Source organism: Rhinopithecus roxellana, chromosome 15 (assembly GCF_007565055.1).
Source record: "Rhinopithecus roxellana isolate Shanxi Qingling chromosome 15, ASM756505v1, whole genome shotgun sequence".
NCBI classification, from domain to species: domain Eukaryota; kingdom Metazoa; phylum Chordata; class Mammalia; order Primates; family Cercopithecidae; genus Rhinopithecus; species Rhinopithecus roxellana.
The window spans coordinates 104,253,039-104,264,757 of NC_044563.1; the positions used below are offsets into that span (position 1 = coordinate 104,253,039).

An 11,719-nucleotide genomic window follows, 5' to 3' on the forward strand; every position below is an offset into this window, starting at 1 on the left:
TTTTTACATAATCCCATACTTCTTGTCGGCTTTGTTCATTTCTTTTTCTCCTTTTTTCTTTTGGTTTCTCTTCTCGCTTCATTTCATTCATTTGATCCTCAATCGCTGATACTGTTTCTTCCAGTTGATCAAGTCGGTTACTGAAGCTTGTGCATTTGTCAGGTATTTCTCGTGTCATGGTTTTCATCTCTGTCATTTCGTTTATGACCTTCTCTGCATTAATTAGTCTAGCTGTCAATTCTTCCACTCTTTTTTCAAGATTTTTCGTTTCTTTGCGCTGGGTACGTAATTCCTCCTTTAGCTCTGAGTTCTCGTTTGATGGACTGAAGCCTTCTTCTCTCATCTCGTCAAAGTCATTTTCTGACCAGCTTTGATCTGTTGCTGGCGATGGGCTGCGCTCCTTTGCAGGGGGAGATGTGCTCTTATTTTTTGAATTTCCAGCTTTTCTGCCCTGCTTTTTCCCCATCTTTGTGGTTTTATCTGTCTCTGGTCTTTGATGATGGTGACGTACTGATGGGGTTTTGGTATAGTTGTCCTTCCTGTTTGATAGTTTTCCTTCTGACAGTCAGGACCCTCAGCTATAAGTCTGTTGGAGATTGCTTGAGGTCCACTCCAGACCCTGTTTGCCTGGGTATCAGCAGCAGAGGTTGCAGAAGATAGAATATTGCTGAACAGCGAGTGTACCTGTCTGATTCTTACTGTGGAAGCTTCCTCTCAGGGGTGTACTCCACCCTGTGTGGTGTGGGGTATCAGACTGCCCCTAGTGGGGGATGTCTCCCAGTGAGGCTACTCAGGGGTCAGTGACCCACTTGAGCAGGCAGTCTGTCCGTTCTCAGATCTCAACCTCCGTGTTGGGAGATCCACTGCTCTCTTCAAAGCTGTCAGACAGTGTCGTTCGCGTCTGCTCAGGCCTCTGCTGCTTCCCCTGTTGTTTATTTAGCTGAGCCCTGCCCCCAGAGGTGGAGTCTATAGAGACAGGCAGGTTTCCTTGAGCTGCTGTGAGCTCCACCCAGTACGAGCTTCCCAGCGGGTTTGTTTACCTACTTAAGCCTCAGCAATGGCTGGCGCCCCTCCCCCAGCCTCGCTGCTGCCTTGCGGTTAGATCGCCGCAGACTGCTGTGTTAACAATGAGGGAGGCTCCGTGGGCGTGGGACCCTCCCGGCCAGGTGAGGGATATATTCTTCTGGTGTGCCCGTTTGCTTAAAGCACGGTATTGGGGTGGGAGTTACCCGATTTTCCAGGTGTTGTGTGTCTCAGTTCCCCTGGGTAGGAAAAGGGATTCCCTTCCCCCTTGCGCTTTCCAGGTGAGGCCATGCCTCGCCCTGCTTCAGCTCTCTCTGGTCAGGCTGCAGCAGCTGACCAGCACCGATTGTCCGGCACTCCCTAGTGAGATGACCCCAGTACCTCAGTTGAAAATGCAGAAATCACCGGTCTTCTGTGTCACTCGCGCTGGGAGTTGGAGACTGGAGCTGTTCCTATTTGGCCATCTTGCTCCGCCCTGGCTATCACAATTCTTGAGGCTAGAAGTAATTAATGCATTTCAGACTGTGGACATAGATGGGACCTAGGATATAAGAACAAGAAAAGTTATTATTTCTCATCAGTGTACATCTTTAAGAATAAGGCAGTCATATGCCTTTCCTGGAATAAGAAAGAAAGAAGATTCAGTGAAGACATGAGGTTCCTCCTATCGTCAAGGGTTCCTCCTATAGTGTGTCTCTTGGGGCACAGGGAAGATAAACAGTGTGGCATAGGGAAGTGCCTCACCTGTAGCTTTAGCTGGATGGTCTACTCTTGTAACGAGGCTCTTGGATATTTCTAGGGAACATATAGTGAGAGTAATGACCTAAAAGGATTATAGGCTAGGGGATGGAAGTAAAAACTCTCCAAACCAGCTTGATTCTTTCCACAAATGTAATTAGGTAAATTCCAAAATCTTGATATTTTGTCTTTTATCATGAAAAAATTAATCCAGAAACCTGAAAGTCATTTATTCATTCCTTTATTCAATTCAATCTATAGCTATTTTCTATATTTTTCCCAACTATACTTCATTATCAATATTGAAATGTCTAACATGGTTAATCCTATTGTTAGTCTTCTTTCCTTCATTTCTTTGTTCATTTCTTTTCTTTCCCTCTCTTCGCCCTTTTTTTAAAAAATCTCTTCTCAGTTTTTCTGTTTTTTAAACTACAAAATTAATACATCCTGTTGTAACAGGAAAACCAATACAATACGAAGATATGTAAAGACGACACTTATCATTACCCATCTGTCCCAGGTGATCAACATTAGAAGCTTGGCATTTTTCTTTCTGCACGATTAGTTTACTTAAGCTGTTGCCACACTTTTTTTTTTTTTTTCTATTTCCTTCAGGGGCAAGAATATTTCCTAGAGCAGCAACTAAGTAAACAACTCTGTAGTGAAGTACTAAAATTCAGGCTCCTAGATTTAGAATGCTTGTTTGGATCTTTCCTCCACTATCCACTATAAAGGAAACAACTTAAGCTTGAAATGCTCTATTTTTTTCATCTATAATATGAAAATAATAGCCTAACTTCATCATACAGAGGCTGTGAGGATTTATGTGTGGTAATGCATATAAAGTATTAAGATGTGATATGGCATCTAGACAACTACAAATAAAGGATGATTTTTATTACCAATCAACTTTTATGCTGATTATCTCATGCATTTTAGAGAAGAGAACATTTCCAAGTTGTTTTTCTCCAATCTGTGCAAGAAATATTTTCCAATGTGCTAAGCCTACAGCAAGAGCCCACAGGAGCTGAGTGGGACCAGAGCTGTTACAGATTTATTTCAGGGAATTGCTTGACTTAAAGTTGAATGTGAATGGGTAATTTAAAATCATTCTGTGTAGCAGGACGTTCAAACTAAAGATAGACATTGGTGCTGATGGCACTACATCATGACTTTTTCAGATATTTTATGTACAAGGGAGGGGTTGGGTGTGTGTGGGTGTGGTGATGTGACCTGCTCACCTGAGTAAGTAAGCAGTCCAGGGAGAAAGCAGTGACCAGCCAAATTCCAAGTACTCAAGTTATTCTTTTCCTCAAGCCTTTTCTTGAGAAAAGCTTGTACATTACCTTTCGGAGAGATGGGCATCAATTGCTATGGCACTAAATACTCTGTTCTCTTTGGCTAGGTATATATCTTATACTCGGTGCTAAATATATAGTAAAGTCTCAATAAATACGAATGAAGAAATGGATGCATAAATGGATTAATGACTAACTGGATGTTTGAATAAAAGATGTGGTCCTCCCATTGCATTCCTCTTGTCTGCTGAGGAGACCAAGAAAGACCACACAAGGCTGTGCTTAAAACACATTTTTAACTGGCCGGGGGCAGTGGCTCACACCTGTAATCCCAGTTTGGGAGGCCGAGGCGGGCGGATCACGAGGTCAGGCGATTGAGACTAGCTGAAACCATCCTGGCTAACATGGTGAAACCCCGTCTCTACTAAAAATACAAAAACAAAATTATCCGGGCGTGGTGGCGGACACCTGTAGTCCCAGATACTTGGGAGCCTGAGGCAGGAGAATGGTGTAAGCCGGAAGGCGGAGCTTGCAGTGAGCCGAGATCAGGCCACTGCACTCCAGCCAGGGTGACAGAGCGAGACTCAAACAAACAAACAAAAACCAAAAAACACATTTTTAGTGTCAATGACAATGTTTTTAAGATATTCTCTTTTTTTTTTTTTGAGACGGAGTCTCGCTCTGTCGCCCAAGCTGGAGTGCAGTGGCCGGATCTCAGCTCACTGCAAGCTCTGCCTCCGGGGTTCCCACCATTCTCCCGCCTCAGCCTCCGAGTAGCTGGGACTACAGGCGCCCGCCACCTCGCCCGGCTAGTTTTTCGTACTTTTTAGTAGAGACGGGGTTTCACCGTGTTAGCCAGGATGGTCTCGATCTCCTGACCTCGTGATCCGCCCGTCTCGGCCTCCCAAAGTGCTGGGATTACAGGCTTGAGCCACCGCGCCCGGCCTTTTTAAGATATTCTTAAAGTGTCTCTGAGTTTCCTCATCTTTAAATTGAAGCTCATATTTTCTCAGTGTTACGGTGCATGGATTACTTGGGACAATGTGTGTGTAATTTTTTTTTCATATTATACTTATTAAATGGGTAATTATGAAAATAAGAGTGTTAGGATGCACTAAAAGTTGAGCTTTATATGGGTCTGGCACAATGTGAAAGATTACAAAATATTTGATGAATGAGTGAATGAATGAATGGGTGGGTGAAAACATCTTGATTAAATTATGGCCCAGCTTCTGCTAATTCACACAAAGTCCAGAGTTACTGGTGAAAGATGACTACACACTTATACGAGGTGTCATCACACAATAGCTGTGGACTAAATCTGTCCCCATAACCCTGATTGGTTGGTTTGTTGGAATGACTCCAGACAAAATTAATACAAATTTGTTTTCTCTCTGGCTAAGTACCTACATTATAATCTCAATTTTGCCTCTTTATTCACAAAGCCTGAAATATTTAATATCTGCTCTGTACAGGAAATGTTTTCTAACTCTCTCTGTACTACAGGCTCCAAGATTGCTGGGCCAAGTCTGATATTATCTACCTCAGTACCTCACTTTCTGCCTGATTTATTATGGTAATCACTCCCTCAATGACTATTTAATGAATGAATAAACAAACGTATAAATATATTCTTCACTCTACTCCCAATGCCCTATGCACTGATCTTCAATACAGAAAGTATTTGTTTCAGAGTTCACAAAAACAGACATTTTACATTTTACTAGGATAGAAAAATAATTTAAAATTTATAACTACATTATTAAATGCAAATTGTTTAAAAAACATTTTAAAAGCGTAGTGTGTATCATGATGAATTATTTTCTGGTTATCTGCAGAGGTAGAATGTACTTCTCCAACTTATGCTTGAGATTCTAGCTGGTCTACTTCCATATGTGGATATTGCAGGAAAGATGATATTCACGGGCTGAAAAGCCTTCTTGTCAAGGATGGAGTTTACCTGGGAGTGTTTGTCTTTTGCTGGTCCTTTCTTTTGTTCTTAAAAAATTTCAGGTGGGGAGAAATGCATATCCAATTATGCTAACGAACTCACAGAGGAGGCTTTCAGCTTCACGCTGTGTAGTGCTCACGGTGTGGAAAGACTTTCACTTAGTACAATTCTTTGGTCTATAAGAGCCGTGTGACTTAAAGTTAAGTGCTTTCAAGATTCCCAGTATAAGTAGAATGGAGTCTATTTAAGTGCATGTGCCCTTTATGGCTATTTATAAACTCTTATTAGCCTCCATTTTTATGTTTCTTTCTCCTTTTGTTTTTGTAGTTGAAAATTTCCTTTTGCTATTTTGTCTGATTTCCTGTAGTCGTTTAATATAAATCACTTCAAATCTCTTTTTTTCAAGTAGGTAGGATAACCAGAATTTCTAAATATGATATAAACTATGTTTATAATCTTACTCCTGAGACATTTCTGAATTAAGTAATTTTTTCTTCCCTGAATCAACCAATACATGCTTATTTCCCAGTCCCCCTCCACAATATTCATGGGATTCAGAGTAAGAATACTAATGGAAGTCCACAAACCATATTTTTAAATAGCTAAAAGTTATAAATAAGCTAATATACTGTTAAATAAAATACATTCTGTCTTCCTACCTTGACAAATATCTGCCCTTATTCTGGCCTGGAAGGCAGGCATGAACTTAGCTTTCTTGAGCTCTCAGAGTGGAGTGACTCAGGGAGGGTCAGGCCAAACCCTTGCCAGCCTTTCTTCTCCTTCTGTTCCATGCAACTCTTGCTGGAACCACCAAGACACAAAATCTCCCACCTCTACCACAATGCCCCTTGGCCATCCTGCAGGGCTTTGAATGTGCTATAATCTGTCTTAATTTGACCCTGAAATGTTTGGGCAAACAAATCTCAAGCCCTAGCAGACTGGACTGTGGACTAACATGTGGGTACAAGTGCTAGTGGGCATGTTCTTTTGATGCTGTGGTTTCATCCAGTTCGTGGCATAACCAGAAGAAAGCCAGGATGGACCCTCCAAATCACAGGATTCTTTTATTCATGTAGAAGGGAAGTACTTTGTCACGTAATGGAAAGAACATTGACTTTGAAGTAAACTGTAGCTTCAAATTTCAGCTCATAGTTTTGTTAAGACTGTGATCCTGGTGAAGTTGCCCAAACTGTTTGGTTTCCTTGTCTGCCTACTTTATTATAATTTCAGTGAGAGAGTAAACAAGATGATGCAAAGCATTGGCACAGTGTTTGATGTCCAATAGATGCTTAAAAAAAAGTTGGTTCTTTTTGCTATTATACAGCTAGTAAATATTTAGTAAATGATTGACTTTTTTTTGTTGATTTCATTTTATTGATTATACATCTTTACTCATACCCCTCTACTTCACAGGAGGTGGCTTTAGTCTTACTAAATCAAAAGGCTGTTTCAGTTTTTGTAATGATGTGAGCTGAGGTTCTCTTCTGGAACCTCAGTTTTCATGACTGTTTATATAAGTCCTGGCATTTGACTGGCTTCATCTGCTTGATTCTCACTTTTTGATAAACTGATACCTAGTTCAGATTGATATCTGGCTGCGTTGGGACCTGTTTGATCTTGGAATAAAAGCCCAATAATAAATCAATATTCCATGGAGTCTTTTGGGTTTGATCTAGGTGAAAAAGCTCTTTTATCATCAGGATTCTTTGATGTAAGTGACCCTCTGTTCTTTTGATGTGCCAAATGCCCAGAAAGAGAGAGTCTCAACAAACTAGCAAGTCCAATTTTGGCTTTGTGGAGATGAAGAAGTAAATGACTTTTAGGTAACTGGGAACCACATACCCATGTGAATGAAGACTGGTGTTTCTTTCTTCTTTTATATCCTCAAGTTGCTCTATCAGCATGTATCAGTCAGTAAACCACTGGTTTTAGATTTATTTCTTGTAAAGTAGTTGTTTTATTTTCCTGTACCTTACAACTCATTTTTATATATTATATTATGGCTAATAAAATAACCCCCTTTTAGATTTTGCCAGTACTTTTCACATTTATTAACAACAATGACAAAAAAAGTAATAAATATACATTATGGACTAGGGTGTATAAGGCATGGAGATATAACTGTGAAAAATATAGAGCTGTGATCTAGTGGGAGATGCTCATGTTTATATTAGGAAAACTACACAGGAAAGACTTCTGTCTCACACTTAGGGATACAAAAAACACTCTGAAGAAAATAATTCTTAAAGAATAATAGAAGGAGGGTGTGTAGAGAAAGAGAAAGTGGAGGGAGGAGGAATGAGAAAGTAGTAAATAAAAGGAGTTGGAAAATAGAGGAACAGAAAATGTTACAGGCAGAAGAAATATGTTTTGTAAATCCTTGATGTGATGGACACTGTATAAGCTCTCTATGGTTGAGTAACAAATTATGTTTATACTTAGAGGCTAGAAACAACAACAACAAAGACAGTTTTTGTGCGTCAAGAATCCAGGCATGTACTGGCTGGGTCCTCTGGCTTCAGGGTCCCACAATGCTACAGTTAAGTTGGGCAGGGCTGCAGTCATTTGTAAGCTGGACGAGTAAGGAATTCACATTCAAGGTCATTAATATGGTTTTGACCAAGTTTCAGTTTCTCATCATTTGTTGGGCTAAGAGTCTCAGTTCCTCTCTAATTCATTTGGCTGTTGATCAGAAAAATTACTTCCTTGCTACATGTGCCTCTCCATAGAGCATCTCATAGTTTGGTAGCTGGCTTCCATTAGGGCAAGAGACAAGAGAGTAAGGCAAGCAAGATGGAAGCTACAGTCTTCTTGTAACTTAATTTCGGAAGTGACATCCCATCTTTGCCATATTCTCTGTTAGAAATGTGTCACTAAGTCAAACCCACACTCAAAAGAAGGGAATTATACAACATCATGAATACCATGAGGCAAAGATTTTTAGGGACTGTTTTAAAGGCTGCCTACTATAGGCGGTAGAGTATATTTAAGGAACTGAAAATACTACTGTATGTTTGAAGCATAATAGTGATAAAGTGAAGGGAAATTAGACTGGAGAGCTAAGCATTAGCCAGATTGCAAAGGGATTTAGAAGTCATGTTAAGGGTTTGGTGATTCATTGTAAGAGCAAGAGTTTAAGCTGACAATGACATTATCATATCTGCATTTTAGAAAGTTACTTTGATAGTAGTGAGGAGACTGGGATGTGCTGGGTTGTGTTTGAGGCTGCTGTGATAATCTAGCTGATAAAAGTTAGTGGCTGTTTAGAGCATTAGAGTAAGAATAGAAAGCAGTTGTTGAACTCAAGAGATTATCTGGTCACAAATTCAAAAGATACAGCAGAGTGTATATTAGGTGGCAAGGGAAAGGTGAATTAAGGATGAAACTGTTTCTTACTTGAGGAAATTATTGAAATGTAGTTTCATTCGTTAATTGTGTTTGGGTGGTACGCAAAGTCATTACTCTTAGGAGATCTGTACAAATTTGAAGAACTGTGATACATCAAACTGAAGATGGCCAGTAAACATTTGAAAACATGATCTGGAGCTCAGAAGAAAAAAATGGGTTACAGTTAGGGATATAAAGGTCACATGAATCTTAGTTGGTACTTTGTTGATTAGAGTGTATGAGATTCTAGAGAGAGGGATCAGCACCAGACAGAGGTATTCCAGCGTGGAACGTTTTGACAATAGCAAGTAAAAAGGTGGATTCATGTGGGAAGTAACAAGAGGGAGGCTGAAAAGGGGCCAGGTTATGCAAAGCTTTGAAATCAGCAGTTAGACATTTGGACCTTTTTCCTTAATGAAAATTGGAGACATTGTTTTGTTTGTTGGTATATGTTTTAAGAGTGGGAACCACATAATTGCATGTATTATAGATAAGCAGTTGGTGTGTGATTTGTGTATGTTTGTGAGGTGTTATAGGAGTCTCTGTTCATGCTCATATAGGCCAAGTAAAGACTAGATCAACCATATATCCTCTTTTGATATTGCTAATGTCTGAATAAGCTCACTGGAACACTGGTTCTCTTATTATTGACTGTTTCATCAAAAGAGTTGTTATCTTCAGTATACAAGCTGTCACAATATTTTTAAGATATTGAATGAAAATGCATTTGCTATCAACTCATTTTTCTGAAAAAACAAACAAATACAGAATTCTTGTATACTCTTTACTCAGCTTTTCCAAATGATAACATTTCATATAAATGTAATTATCAAAACTAAGGAATTAACATTTATGCGGTTTTATTTTAAATTTTGTCAATTACTCATGTAATATTTGTTTTGGACCAGGATTCAATTTGGAATCCCAATTTTATTTGCAGATACAGTGATTAAATAGTATCATAATAATAATTACATTTTTTTCTTTGAGTCATGAAGAGAAAATTTCCATTTTATTGTATATACTGATATTGTAATGTAATAAAACAGAGTATATTTGTTTTGGATGCAATTTTGCTTTTCTTTAAGCAAATAAATTCTAGTAGTATACAATTGACTTAGCCTAACTAGAAGCCTTAGAAATATAACCAGTGCCCAGGGCTAATGCAAAGAAAACAGAGGAAAGGCAAGTATAATCCAAAAAGACCAACCACAAAATGTGCTTAGGGTTTTAGATTTAGTAGTATGAGATGGTTAATACCTTGAATAAATGAACACAATACTTCTGGGAAAGCAGAGGTTTTGGCAAGGAAATTGGGAGTATTTCTGTTCAAGTTTTTGCTTCTCAAAATTGGTGAATTATATTTTAAAATTTATTGTTATTTATTGCTTGTTAACTTTTCATTTTGAAATTCTATAGAAAAGTCACAAAAATATAATAAGAAATTCCTACCTCTAGTGTTGAATGCCATTGCTGCCTTAGGGGGTTAGGCTTTTCTGGCTTGCTGACTGCTCTAGGGGGTTCAGGCATAACTGATAAGGTACATCCCATGAAACTGTGACCAGGTGGGTACAAGTTACCACCACACATAACAAGAGACCCTTGCCTGCAGCATCATGGAAGGATACGAAAAGTCCTTTGAGGGACAAAATCTGCCAAAGTACAAACAACTTGAAGCCAATAAGCAAAACAGAAAAAGAAAAAAAGAGCACCTAAATGAAGATGTGAATGGATTCATGGAATACCTAAGGCAGAACTCATAGATGGTTCACGATGGGGAGATGATAGCAACAATCAGGCAGTAAGGGAATAAATTGCAGTTGCTTTAAAGAAAGGCAGTCTTATGGGAAGGAAAACAATGAATGACAAGCAGTGAAGAGAAATACAGTGGTGTGTTTCCATTGCAGAAAACCTGGTCATACAACTGCAGATTGCTCAGTTGCCCCAGAAAATCAAGAGATGGGCACTGGAACGTGTTCTGGGTCTGGGTCCACAGAGGGCAAAATAATCAAGGGCAGGGCTAGAGTAGCCCGGGCTCTTGGTGAATTTCCTTTTGCAAAATGTTTGTTTGTGGGGAAATGAGACAACTGTCCAGATCTTGTCCTGATCATCCCAAAGGACTTTGTGCTGATGGTGGTGGTTGCAAACTTTGTTGCTCTGTGGAATGTTTTAGGAAGGATTGTCCTGAAAGTCAGAATTCAGATCTTTGGAATGGTCAAAGTTGATTGCTGATCAAAGGGAATGAGTGCAGACTCTGAAGAAATTGGATGACTTAAATCACAGAAATCCAAAACAAATATACCTAAAATTGTTATTTTTTGATAATGAGTAAGTACTATTGCTACTTACAACCTCATTGTTACTTTGCAAACAGGACATACTTCACAAATTAGAGCTGGGCTCCCTTGGAGTCAAGCATTTATTGTAGGTGTCAGTATGATTGAGATGTGGTCAAAAACATCTTTGAGTATTCTGTCCATTGAGAAGTACTTCTATCACTGTTTGGAGAAAATCACTGAAGGAATAATAATATTAAAAAGAATTTTCTAAAGGAACATGTTTAACTGATACAACTTAGACATAACTAAGTGGTGATATAACTGATTGTAGCAATCATCTTTTTGAAAATGCAAAATTACACATAAATGTGAATCACCCCTGAGCAAAGATACTGCTTTGCATTTGGAAATAAATTTTTCTTTGTATTATTTTCTTGTTTCAAAGTATCAATTTTTTATTATAATAGTATAAGTTGCACACAATCTTTATTTAAAATATATTGAATGAAAATCCATTATCTGATTATTCTGAAAAAAAAAAAAAAAAAAAAAAAAAAGAACAAAGAGTTCCCAATTCTCAAATACTCTTTACCCAGCTTTTCCAAATGGTAACATTTTACATAAACATAATTATTGAATCTAGGAAATTAACATTTATTCAATTCTATTTCAAATTTTGCTAATTTTCCATGTTCATTTATTCTTTCTCTCTCTCTCTCTCTCTGTCTCTCTCTCTCTCTCCCCCAATCCCACCCCAGCCCCCTTTCTCTTTCTTTGTTTTTTGAGACTAGGATACAATTCTGAATTCCCGTTTCATTTAGTTTTCATGTACTTTTAGGCACTTTTAATCTGGAAAAGATCTTCCATCTTCCTTTGTCTTTCATGACTTTTATATTTTTGATTGGCTAAGAATTTGGTAAAATATTTTCAATTTTTCTGATTTTTCTGGTAATTCATTTTCTGGCAAAAAATAACAAGAATGATGTGTTCCCTTAAATGTTGGGATTTTTGAAGGATCCCATTTATTAATTATTAGCCTTTTT

The 11,719-nt window shown here is 38.5% G+C and overlaps 1 pseudogene; it reads left to right on the top strand.

Annotated features, from left to right (window-relative positions):
- Window positions 1-4,708: 4,708 nt before the first annotated feature.
- LOC104672778 lies at window positions 4,709-10,719 on the top strand (annotated as a pseudogene).
- The last annotated feature ends 1,000 nt before the right edge of the window (window positions 10,720-11,719 follow it).